The following is a 12,008-nucleotide window of genomic DNA, read 5'->3' as shown; positions in this document are numbered from 1 at the left end:
CTAAAGTCCATGCACCCCAGGTTGAGAAGCGTCACCTAATCTAGAAATATCACTATTTTAAAGACTTCATTTCATTTAGATTTCAGCTATCACAATTAGACTTTGGAGACTGGAGAATACCAATTACAATCACCGACTCTCATAGGCAAGTGTCTTCACTTCTTTGACCTTTTTGAGCATTTTAAAAAATTGAGGTATGGTTGATTTATAGTACTATATTCGTTTCAGGTGTACAACATAGTGATTCAAAATTTTTATAGATTATACTTCATTTATAGTTATTATAAAATAGTGGCTATATTCCTGTGCTGTACATCATTTTAGCTTATTTATTTTATTCTTCATAGAATATACCTCTTAATTCCCTACCCCTATCTTGCTTTGATCATTTCTTTGAATTATTTTGGCCCTTCTTAAGGCAGGACTGAAAATGCACAGAGCACTCTAGCTGTGGATATACAGTTCTTTTTGAGAGTATAATATTGGTTTCTGCATGATTTTTAATCTTTATTTATTTATTTATTATTTATTTTTGGCTGTGTTGGGTCTTCGTTTCTGTGCGAGGGCTTTCTCTAGTTGCGGCGAGCGGGGGCCACTCTTCATCGCGGTGCGCGGGCCTCTCAGTATCGCGGCCTCTCTTGCCGCGGAGCACAGGCTCCAGACGCACAGGCTCAGTAGTTGTGGCTCACGGGCCTAGTTGCTCCGTGGCATGTAGGATCCTCCCAGACCAGGGCTCGAACCCGTGTTCCTTGCATTAGCAGGCAGATTCCCAACCACTGCACCACCAGGGAAGCCTTTCAGTTGAATCAGTACATTGTCTTTAAGGTACAGTCTGTAATGATGGCATGCTCCATGTTCTAGATGGTGACTAAAACCTTGGAATACATCATTTTTCTAGGATAATTGGTCTTACACTTCCCTAAATGTATTCTCTTATACTTGCCTATAAGGAATTTCATCTGCCAGTTTTCTGCTCCCATATGCAGTCTTGTGAAAATTTCACAGCTTCCTCTGCATAAGTGGCATAATATTTCATTATTAAAAAGAACTTAGTGTCATGTGCAGACCTGAGGATTTTATTGTAAACAGTCTCTTGTTAAGATCTTAGCATCCATTTGTGAGTTGGCACAATTTAAAAAATATTTTTCCTTTCCCTTCTCTCCTTTTTGGGAGCCAGTGTCAGTTCTCTTCTAAGATAAAACAGTTAATTAAATTCTGTGTTTGGTCCCAAATAATATATGGCAAAATATCAACAGTGGATATCTCTGGTTAGCTAGATTATGGATGATTTTAATTGAATTCATTTTGCTTCTCTGTGTTTTCCACATTTTCTACAAAGAATAAATATTGCTTTTGTAATTAGAAATATCAAATATGCATAATTTTTCATGGACTCGTATCCCACCCAGGCCTACTGAGTATTTAAATGGAGGACATTTATTGCATGCTTCCATCAGAATATTAGGGAGGTGTAATATCCCTTTCAGAAGCTATCTTGCCTTACTCTGCAGATTATCTTCTTCTTAAATGTACAGGGAATCATATACCCTTTGGTCCTTACTCGTGAATGCTCGTCACATTAGCAGCTCCATTAAATTGATCTGTCTACACAAGTTTCAGTGGATCCCAAATTTCACCCTTGAATGTCTTCTAAACTCTTGGGTAGAGCCCATTTATTTCCAGTGATTACTCAAGTTTGGGAAAGAAAATTGTGACAAAATGCATTATTGATTCAGCCAAGACATCTAGTTTATTTATTGCTATTTGATTTTGTATCTGTCACTGATCTGCTTCAAAAGTTAATTTAGGAGTGAGACTGTCACTAATGCTTTCCTTTATAAGATGATTCATTCTGCTATCTCCTTTTCAGACCTGCATGGACTTTTTATATTGTGATCATCACTCAGTTGGTCTCATTGATTCTCTTGCTATCTTTCTGGCTCCCCTGTTTCTAACAAGTATTTTAATACTGGGGTTGGTTCCTCAGATATGTGTCCTGATTCTTTTTTTAGCTTAAAAATTTTTTTATTTGCATCTTTTCTGCTATGTATGGCATCACTGATATTTTTCTACTCAGGCACATTTATTTTTAATATGATGCCTTTAAAACAATACATTTCCTTTTTAAACTTCACTTAGATTGCAGGTTACACAGAAATAAGCTGTAGGCTGGATTTGGCCTACAGGCGGTTATCTGCCAAACTCTGATCTAGATATTTAAGTATGGCGCTTTCTACCCCTAGTGATTCTATCACATTTCCTTTGCTCATAAAGTTCTGCAACTTGTTTTTGTTTAAGAGGCCCTAAAATACAAAGCCATATCCCCTCTCGTGTGCTTACACCATATTCTTCCTATACGGAGTTTTTGTTTGGCAGCAAGAGGTTATCTGGTTCCTTACTTGCTAATTATATCACAGCCCTCATTTGTTACCATGTATTTCCATCTGGCCATTTGGTCTGGTAAGTCTTTAATGTCTATTTGAAGCAGTTATAAACACTGAACTGGTCTTTCACCACTTCTCCCATCTATTAGTTCTTAGGTTGCAGCATCCTTATTTTAATATCCTTATTTTTCTCAGATATGTTCTGCACTTCCTCCTTGATTGCTTTATTTGAATCTTGGATAACTCAGATATTATGTTTCTAGCCATTTTTCTCCCCATTTCTTAATCTTAAACTTTCTGAAATTTGAAAAGTAACCTTAACAGTCTGGTGCTATTTTACCTCAGATGATAGCCTACTTTTTTTTTTCTTTTCTGTATGGACTCTAATTTTCCAAGATATCCTGGTTCTGGGTGAATCTATAAATCTCTTCCTTTTACCATTAGCTTCTCTATATATTCAGACTCTGGAAATCTGCTCTCTTGAAAATTTATCATAGAATCTACCTTACTTCAGGAGGTTGGACTGAAGCTGTTTGCCTTGTAACTTAAATTTGACCCAGGCATGATTCAAATTAAGTCCCTATAATTGTTAATTGTTTATTGTCCCCAGGGATTGCAGCTTGTTTTATGAAGGGCACCAGAGGTGTTATGATGGGCATTTCAGTACATGGATCATGGCCAACACAGTCTACTTTTGAGCCAGTTGTCTAATCAACTAATGAAACTAGCTCCTATCCAAAACTAGCATCCTTCATCTTGGAAAAGTTTGGTCAGGCAAGAGGACTCTGGAAATGTCTTAGGAGTTGGATTCTAACTAAAGACCAATTTCTTTCCTCACTCTTTAGGTATTTTTATTTGGTGTGAGGAAAATAGCTTGAAATAAGATTCAAGAGATGGGAATTTTTATTCTAGTTACATGAACTTAACTGAGTTAAACTAGTCTGGACCGAAGTTTCCTCAACTAAAAAATGAAGAATTTGTTGTAGTTGGCTTCCAATTCTGTCTCCAACATTCTGAGGTTCTGTAACAAACTGTATATTAGGAATAATGATGTGCCCAAGTGGTACATAAGAATTGACATATAGAGATGCGATTTTCAGGACCATGACACTTTCATATGAAGTAAAGTCAAGTTTTAATTGCTTAATTCTTTAATGGAAGATTTTTTTCAGTGATTATGAAAATGACTATGTCTGTCAGGACTTCAACTCTGAACTCTGAAACTTGAACTTTGAAAATTACTGCCTTGACTAAGAATATGAAGAATCTGAGGCACAGAAAGGCAGACTCTTCCCAAAATGAGAAACAATTAATTCTTCTGGGACCCAGAATTAATTACAAAGTTTTATATACAGTAATATCAGTTTGAAAAATACATTATTATTAGTTCCTGAACACTATTTCTAATTATGGTTTCATGATATTCAGTGTGTGCTATTTCAGGGCCAAAGGTCAAATTGGTTTTGACTTCTTATTCCCAGAATCACTTTTCATAAGAGAAACAACTATCCAAGACAAAAGATCTCTCTTCCCTCTTGGTCCTCAGACCTGGGTTTTTGTTTTTTAATATAAAGCAAGGTGTTTAAGTAGAATAAATAACACTTGAATTAAGTGAGATTCCATTCAGCTTTTGGATTTGGTATCTTCTGTTGGTAGAAATGAGATGATTAAGAAATATGATTTAGTTTATTTTAATATTAAACAATAAAAGTAGAGAATATAGAATATTTTCTTAATATGCCTTATACACTGGACACATTTTGCTGGTACAGGGCACCCTCTGACACATGTGACACCTTGCTGTACTCCAGCGGAGCTACTGAAAATGCATAGTGGATCTTCCTTCAGTTGAGACTTCTTTGTCTGTGATGTTGCCTGTTGACATTCATCTTTTGTTGATGGCTTTGTCTCCAGACTCCTGACTGCTTATTTTTACTCTCTGAGTCTGGCTTTGGTCCCTCTTTTTGGTGTCTGCTGCCCATGACCCAGGCTGATACCACATTGAGGAGGCTTCCAGAGATTGGTACAGACAAATTGGAGAGTGTTTTGATCTTACAAATTTAACTTTGAACAAAGAAAACAGGCTATGGCACAGAGGCTTGATTTGACGTGGTGATTGCTAAATGCAAAAGTCAAGTGGAAAGAGGTGGTCTTCTGAATGTAAAATTGCCTGGCTTATGTGTTGGTACAATTGTTGGGTGGGTTATTGGGCAAATACCCATGGCCAAGTGTACATAAGTGATGGGCAGAACATAGGAAAGAAGCTACTTAAAAATAATTGTCTTTAGTCACAAAAAGACAAATACTGTATGATTCCACCTATAGGAGGTGCCGAGAATAGTCAAATTCATAAAGACAGAAAGTAGAATGGTGGTTGCCAGGGGTTGGGGGGATGGGAGGGAATGAGAAGTCCTATACTTGGTACAGAGTTTCAGTTTTGCAAGATGAAAGAGTTCTGGAGACGGATGGTGGTGATGGTTGCACAATAATGTGAATGTACTTAATAACCTTGATCTACCCTTAAAAAATAGCTAAGTTGATACATCTTATGTATATTTTACCACATTTTAAAATGTATTAAAAATCATTGTCTTTAGTTTATTTGGCTTACATGTAGGTGTTTCCTGCTCATATCAAAATCCATTGTATCAGTTGTTTTACCTTAAGAATTTGGTGACGTATCCTCCTAGGAAATACATCTCCCGATAGTTGATATTATTAGGCAAGGAAGAGCAAGTTGAGATGGTTACTGGAAGGGCATCCAGTACGTCATAGACATTTCAACTTCAAGATTAACTTCAGTTGGACTTCCCTGGTGGCGCAGTGGTTAAGAATCCACCTGCCAATGCAGGGGACACGTGTTTCAGCCCTGGTCCGGGAAGATCCCACATGCCGCGGAGCAACTAAGCCGGTGCGCCACAGCTACTGAGCCTGTGCTCTACAGCCCGCGAGCCACAACAACTGAGCCCGTGAGCTACAACTACTGAAGCCGGCGCGCCTAGAGCCCATGCTCCCCAACAAGAGAAGCCACCGCAATGAGAAGTCCGCGCACTGCAACGAAGAGTAGCCCCCGCTCGCTGCAACTAGAGAAAGCCCACGCGCAGCAACGAAGACCCAATGCAGCCAAAAATAAATAAATTTTAAAAAAAAAGATTAACTTTAGCATTTTCCTCAGACCATAGAAAAAGTAATTACTAAAAGGCTTACTAATTCTATACTTGTAGCATATGGATCTTTGTTCTCTTCCTCTTTCTAATTTGAAACATCAGAATATCTAGGAGAACTAATAGCAATTTCATATTTCACACAGCTTCACTCAGAATGTTCTCCAACTTGAAAATTTCTTGTAATTCATATAAAACCCATTTGCCCAGCTCTTTAAGTTTGATAACTAGTAATCCCTAGTATATTGAGCTTAGTTAAAACACATAGAACAGAAATCCCAAATCAACTGTGTTTTCTTAATATTCAGGCATTCCCGGGCATATCTGCATGCCTTAGAGTGTAGAATGTGTATCTAGGATCTGGGAAAGAACTTACCTCAGTAGGAAAATTAGAAGCTCAAGTGTTTGGCCCAGGATGTTGGGTTTGAGAAAATGGACATATAACATTCCTTTTCTCTTCCATCTGCTTTGAAACTAAACAATAAAGTGGAAAAAAGAGCTGGAGGAGAACATAGCAGTTTTTTTGGTGTTTTGTTGTTGCTTGTTTTTTTATAATACCGAAGAACATGGCTTTAGAGTGGCAACGTGGACTTCCATCTTGAATCTCAGAATTGGACAAACATCCAGCCAACCACAGGTGACACTGCAGGCTCCTGCTGTAGGCACAGAGCCTTTGCCAGCAAGCCTTGGCATGTGGAAAGCCTAACACATAATGTGTCCTGCACAGGCAGGGGCTGAACTTTCCATGCCTAAGTGCTTGCTCCTGAATTTGCCAGTAAGATAAAACAATCCTCCTTCTTGGAGAAGAGTGAGCGAGGAAGAGGAATATATCCAAATTCACTGGTGTCCCTTCATGGGGACGATGAAGCCTGGGCCGGGACCCTTCCCTCCTCCAACCCACACCGCCTCCAACACAGCTGGCCCATCAGTATCTTCACAGCTGTTGGCTGAATAGAGCCCAGGACCTACCATACAGACTCTTCTCTGGTCCAGTTTCCAGGGAACAGGATGCATTAAGAATGACCAAAATCTAAAACACAACAACAAAATGCGGGTTATTGAGAGCACAGGCCTCAGCAACACTGGCTTTCGCGCTTAGGCAGGGACTGGCGACAGTAGTCCACACTGACACCAGTGCTCTGGGCTTTGGGGGGCAGCGGCCTTCATGGTAATGTTGGCAGGCATCGGTAGCAGCACTGACAGCTGGAAATAATAAAAACAATAATCGTAGTAAAAGCCAATATTAATAAGCATTTACGGAGTGCCAGGAATTCTGTTGAACAATTCACATGCATCATGTCATTCTTTAAAATTTTCTTTTTTACGAAAACTTACGTGCTAAAAAGTAGAAAGTCGGAATTAAAATTACCCATAAGCCCATCATCTACATTTATTTTTAAAATTTATTTATTTATTTATTTGGTTGCGCTAGGTCTTAATTGCGGCTCCTTAGTTGCGGCACACAAGCTCCTTAGTTGTGGCATGTGGGATCCAGTTCCCTGACCAGGGATTGAACCCGGGCTCCCTGCATTGGGAGCGCAGGATCTTAACCACTGTGCCACCAGGGAAGTCCCCACTGTGCCACCAGGGAAGTCCCCATCATCTATATTTAATAGTTATTCATACTTTTCTGCACTGGTGTCTTTTTTATTTTGGTGGAAGTACTTTAAGTTACAGATATCACGACGTTACACTCTTAAGTATTTCAGTATGCACCTCCAAAATGTAAGGACATTTTCTACATAACCATAACATTATTATAATCCTTGACAATTCTCCAATATCTAAAACTCAGTGTCTATTCAAATTTCCCCAATTCTTCTCCACAAATGTCTTTATAGCTCTTTTGTTTAAACCAGAATTAAATTGTCACATCTATTATGTCTCTTTAAATATCTCTTGATCTAGAAAATCCTCCCTTTCATTTTTTTTTACAGTACAACATTGCTCTCTCTCTTTTTTTTTTAAATCATGACTTTGGCTTGAAGAGAGCAGGTCTTTTATCTTTAAAATGTCCCTCCTTCTGTATTTGTCTGATTGTTTTCTGTGGTGTCATCTAACCTATTCCTCTATCCCCTGTATTGAAAAGCCCAATTAGATTTAGGTTGAACATTCCGGCAAGAATGCTTCACAGGCGTTGCTGTGTATTTCATTTTACATTACATTGGGAGGTACCTAATTTCTGGCTGTCGCACCATTAGTGACACTAAAATTTATCACTGGGTTAAAGTGGTAACAGTCTGATCTTCCTATGGTGGCATTTATCATCTGAGTCTCACAACTGTGGTTATTTTACACATTTCACTGGCATCTGGACTGTAGCATCGGACCCCAGATTCTATGTGCTTAACCCCTCTCCTCCTGTCTCCTGTCAGCAGTGTCTTTAACTCAGGTCCGAGGCATGGCTGACCTTTTGTAAGTAATACATGTCACCACAGTGAGCTGGTACAAGAAGAGAGGAAAATGGCAGAGAACTCTTCTGAGTATTCCAGACCCATCTGATAGAAATTTATGAGAGCAAAATCAGAAAAAAAAGTTTGTGTAAACTGGTATCATAAGTTTAAAATGTTTGTTTACATTCTTACTCGTAAGTTATTTTGCCCTGGGAAAACATGGTAGACAAAACCAAGTGTGTTAGTAATTAGTTTCCTTCCCCCTCATGGTATAGATGTGGGAGTGAGCAGGTTAGTAGCTGCTGCCAGAGAAAGGGTGCTGGGGCTGTGTGAGCGTGAGGAGGGCTCAGGAAAAGCATTTGCACAAGCAGTCCGTTCTCTTAATCACATCCTGCCTTGGGCCATTTGTTCTCGTCTTGTACATGCTAAGTGTTGTTTCCCTATTTGATGGTAAGCCCTTTGAGGTCAGGCTTGGGCCTTCTGTCTTTCAGCAACAATGCTTATGTGGAAAGAAGCTGGCCTTTGGAGTCAGACCTAATTAGTCTTGAATACGGGTAATTGTATCCATGTGTTGTGTGATCAGGTGCAGATGGTTCAATCTTTGAGTTGAAGTTTCATCATCAGTAAGATGAGGTAATGATACACTTCACAGAGTTTGCTATAAAGATTCATTCATTCATTCAGTCAACAGATATTTACTGAGCATGCTCTATCTGCCAAGACCAGCTCTAGGTAGAGGGGATACAGTGTTGATTATAAGACAAGGCCCCTGCTCTTGTTGAAATTCCATGAATCAGATGTGATAACAGGTGAAACCTTTAGCATCATTCCATGGTTCTAGCACAGGGGGAAGCTCGGAGCTGATTGTTTTCTTTGCCCTCCTCTGAGCCTTACTTTGCGTCCAGCACTAGCATTAGTCCACACCGTGCGGGGGCGGGGGGGGGGGGAGGGCGTGGCTGGGGGGGCGTCAATTACAACTTGAATTGACAAGGAAAACATCTAGAGACTCCTTTATGCTGCAGAGAGTGGGATGTGAAGACAAAGTCTTCCACTATCTCTCAGTTCTGTGGTCTGGAGTGTAGCTTTGACATGGAGAAAGTCTTAGAAATAAGGAAAAAGAGACTTCCTAATTGAGTGTGTTAGGATAAAAAGGTAAAAACATATATCATCTATGTAAATAAAATGTTAATATATAGGTGTATATGTATAGATATATACACATACTCACAGACATTCTGGAGAGAGTGGCTAAATTCCTAGAATATTCCCCTTAGAATTTGGATCGTTTCAGTAATTCATTTGAAATCCACACCCCGCCCCCGCCATTCTAAGTATCTCTCTATCTGTATTTGTTTTGCCTGCTCAATTGGACTGTAAGCTCCTTGCAGACAGTACTGCTGCCTTACACATTATTTTGCCCAACTCATCAGCTGTGGGTATAATTCGTGCTCAAGGAGCACTTACGCCCAAGTCACGATACAGGATTAACTATTCTGGGGATGCCAGGGTCTGGTCAGCATTTCACTGTTTCCAGTGGACATGTGACTTTCATGTAAGCCTGCACAGTTCTTTGAGACTCTGCATGTTGGCCACTGTTACTATTCCACACCTCCAAGCATTTTCTGCTAAAGAAGCTGACTGAGCAAACCCATGGGGATATTTTTCATTTCCTTTGACGGAGCGTAGTGCTTTCGTATATAAACACAATAGCAGTCATCACATATGCGCTTACATTAGTGTAGCGGCCGTGTACTCAGCGACACTCCCGTCCAGGCAAGGAGCCCACTTGTTCTATTTTCCATTCTGATCTAAATTATGTTCATAATGAAAGAGTTTTCAATCAAGGTAAATACAATTTCATCCCAGCGTAACATCTACATTCCTGCTCTCTCTGTCTCTCTTTTTTTCCCCCTTTTTTCTTTTTATTCTAGGTCACTCACCCTGCTATGCAGGAGATTCTCCTCTGGTAGGGATAAAACCTGGCTCCTCAATGAACCATAACAACGGCTCTAAATGCATCTCCTATAACATACCTCTGTGATTTGCAAAAGTGGGAATAAATCAAAGCCGGGAAGAGATGCCACGTTAAGCCAGAAGCTAAATGTTACATCATGTAGCACAAGGCTGGGGGAAGAGAGAACCTGCTTTTTCCTGGCAGCACAGTATCTTTGTGCTTGTTACCTCTGCCACAGCCCCATTAAAACAACCTTTCCGAATCTGTGGGACGTTGTCACCTCTTTCTTCCCTGTCACAGCAGCTGGTATTGGAGGCTGCAGACATTGCTCATTCCTTTCAAGGTTCTTAACACCCGCGCGAAAAGGAAAATGAAGCTTAATTTGTTAAAAAAGAAAAAAAAAAGTGTCAGCTTACCCTCAGGCTCAGTGCAGGCACCAGGGGAAAAAAAAGCAAAGATAAACGCCTCGAGGTGAATTGGCACCAACTCTAATTCTCCACTCACTCTGCTGCTCTCCTGTATGTATCCCATTAATCATGCTGGATGGAGAGACATTTCCAAAACTTAAGCAATTTTCAAACCAAGATGCACCATTTAAAAAAATACAATAACACGACTTTATTTTGTAACTCTTTCTTTGTACCAGCAGTGGATCTGAACAATGTGCTGCAGATGTTAGTACAAATAATTAATACCTGGGTGGGGACAGGAGGGAGAGGGGGGAGGAGATTGACAAGCGTAAGAAGAGGGACAGGAACTGCCCTCCCCTTTCTCTTCCTGTGACTCTCCCCAGGCCACAGGAGCCAGGCTGGGTCTTGCCATTCACCGCAAGGCTGAGCTCTGCCCTGGTTCCTGGACCAATTCAGACAACAGATGGGCAGAATTTAAACAGCTCCATCGCTTCAGCCCATGGAATTGAATATTCCAGCTTCCCAGACCCCAGAGCCCTGTGATGTTCCTGGGCTCCTGTGTGCTCCACTGCTGAGAACTGAGCTCTCTTTTGGTTCTCGCTACCCTGCCATCCTCAGTCAAGTCCAGGCACCTCTGCCTCTGATACCCAGTCCTGCAGCCGGTACTCTGATTCCTGGGTGTGAAGCTTCCTGTTGATGACACTTGCCATCCTCAATCCAATGTGCTACCCATCTGGGATTTCTACTACCCTGGTCTACTTTCCTTCCTGGGACATGCCTATCTCTTGGAAGTCTTAATGTCCACCGTTGCCCAACCCACAGCCCTTCTTTGGGCACTACACTTTGTCTTCCTGCCCAGCTGCTCTTGCACATAGGCTGGGTCTGTCTCTCGGCCCCCAAACTGCTGTAGTTTTGGGGGTTTGTGCCAGATCCCTTCTCATATTTTCTTTCCATATTGTGTTTTTACCATATTCTGACACTTACTCCAGGGTTTGAAGAAAGTAAATGAATAGAAGCAGAGTGGAGGGTCCTAGAACTCAATACTGTGTGATGGTGGCCAAGACAGGGAGTGTTAGAAAAGGACATCTTTGTGGACTGGAGGATCTTGGTGTGTTGTCTTAAAAATCCAAATCCCACAGTGACTGGGCAAGTGATCATGTGGGTTGGGAGATGGCAGTGGTGGGAGAAGCTAAGACAGCCTGGGTCTCTTTCATCACAGACTTCTGGAAAATTTCTAGGCATCTATTGCTGAGAGACAAGCCAGGCTTCCTTGACACAGACACAATGATGAATTGAACATGCTTGCCTGGGTTCCAGAAAACCAAGTGTTTTCAAACCCTTATCTTTAATATATGGGATAAGTGCATAAACCCTCAAGAAGGATGAACTTGGCAACCTCCATCCACTGAGGACAATCCATATGTCCCTTGATAACTTGAGGAGTCATCCCTTGCCTAGCAGAGCAAAAAGCTACCAAGAATGTCTTAATATTATGAAATATATCAGGTGCATATAAAATTACAGCTTAAGTAATACATATTAAAAAATTAACTTAAGAAATAAATATTACTGAGACTACTGAGGTCCTTCGTCTTTTTCCTCTTATCAGAAACAGTGTTCTGAATATGGAGTGCGTAATTTAATTCCTGTGCATTTCTGTACACTTACATGCATGTGATTGTGTGTATGAGTAAGTAATATTG

Source organism: Balaenoptera ricei, chromosome 12, assembly GCF_028023285.1.
Source record: "Balaenoptera ricei isolate mBalRic1 chromosome 12, mBalRic1.hap2, whole genome shotgun sequence".
NCBI lineage: Eukaryota > Metazoa > Chordata > Mammalia > Artiodactyla > Balaenopteridae > Balaenoptera > Balaenoptera ricei.
This window is presented reverse-complemented; position numbering follows the sequence as displayed.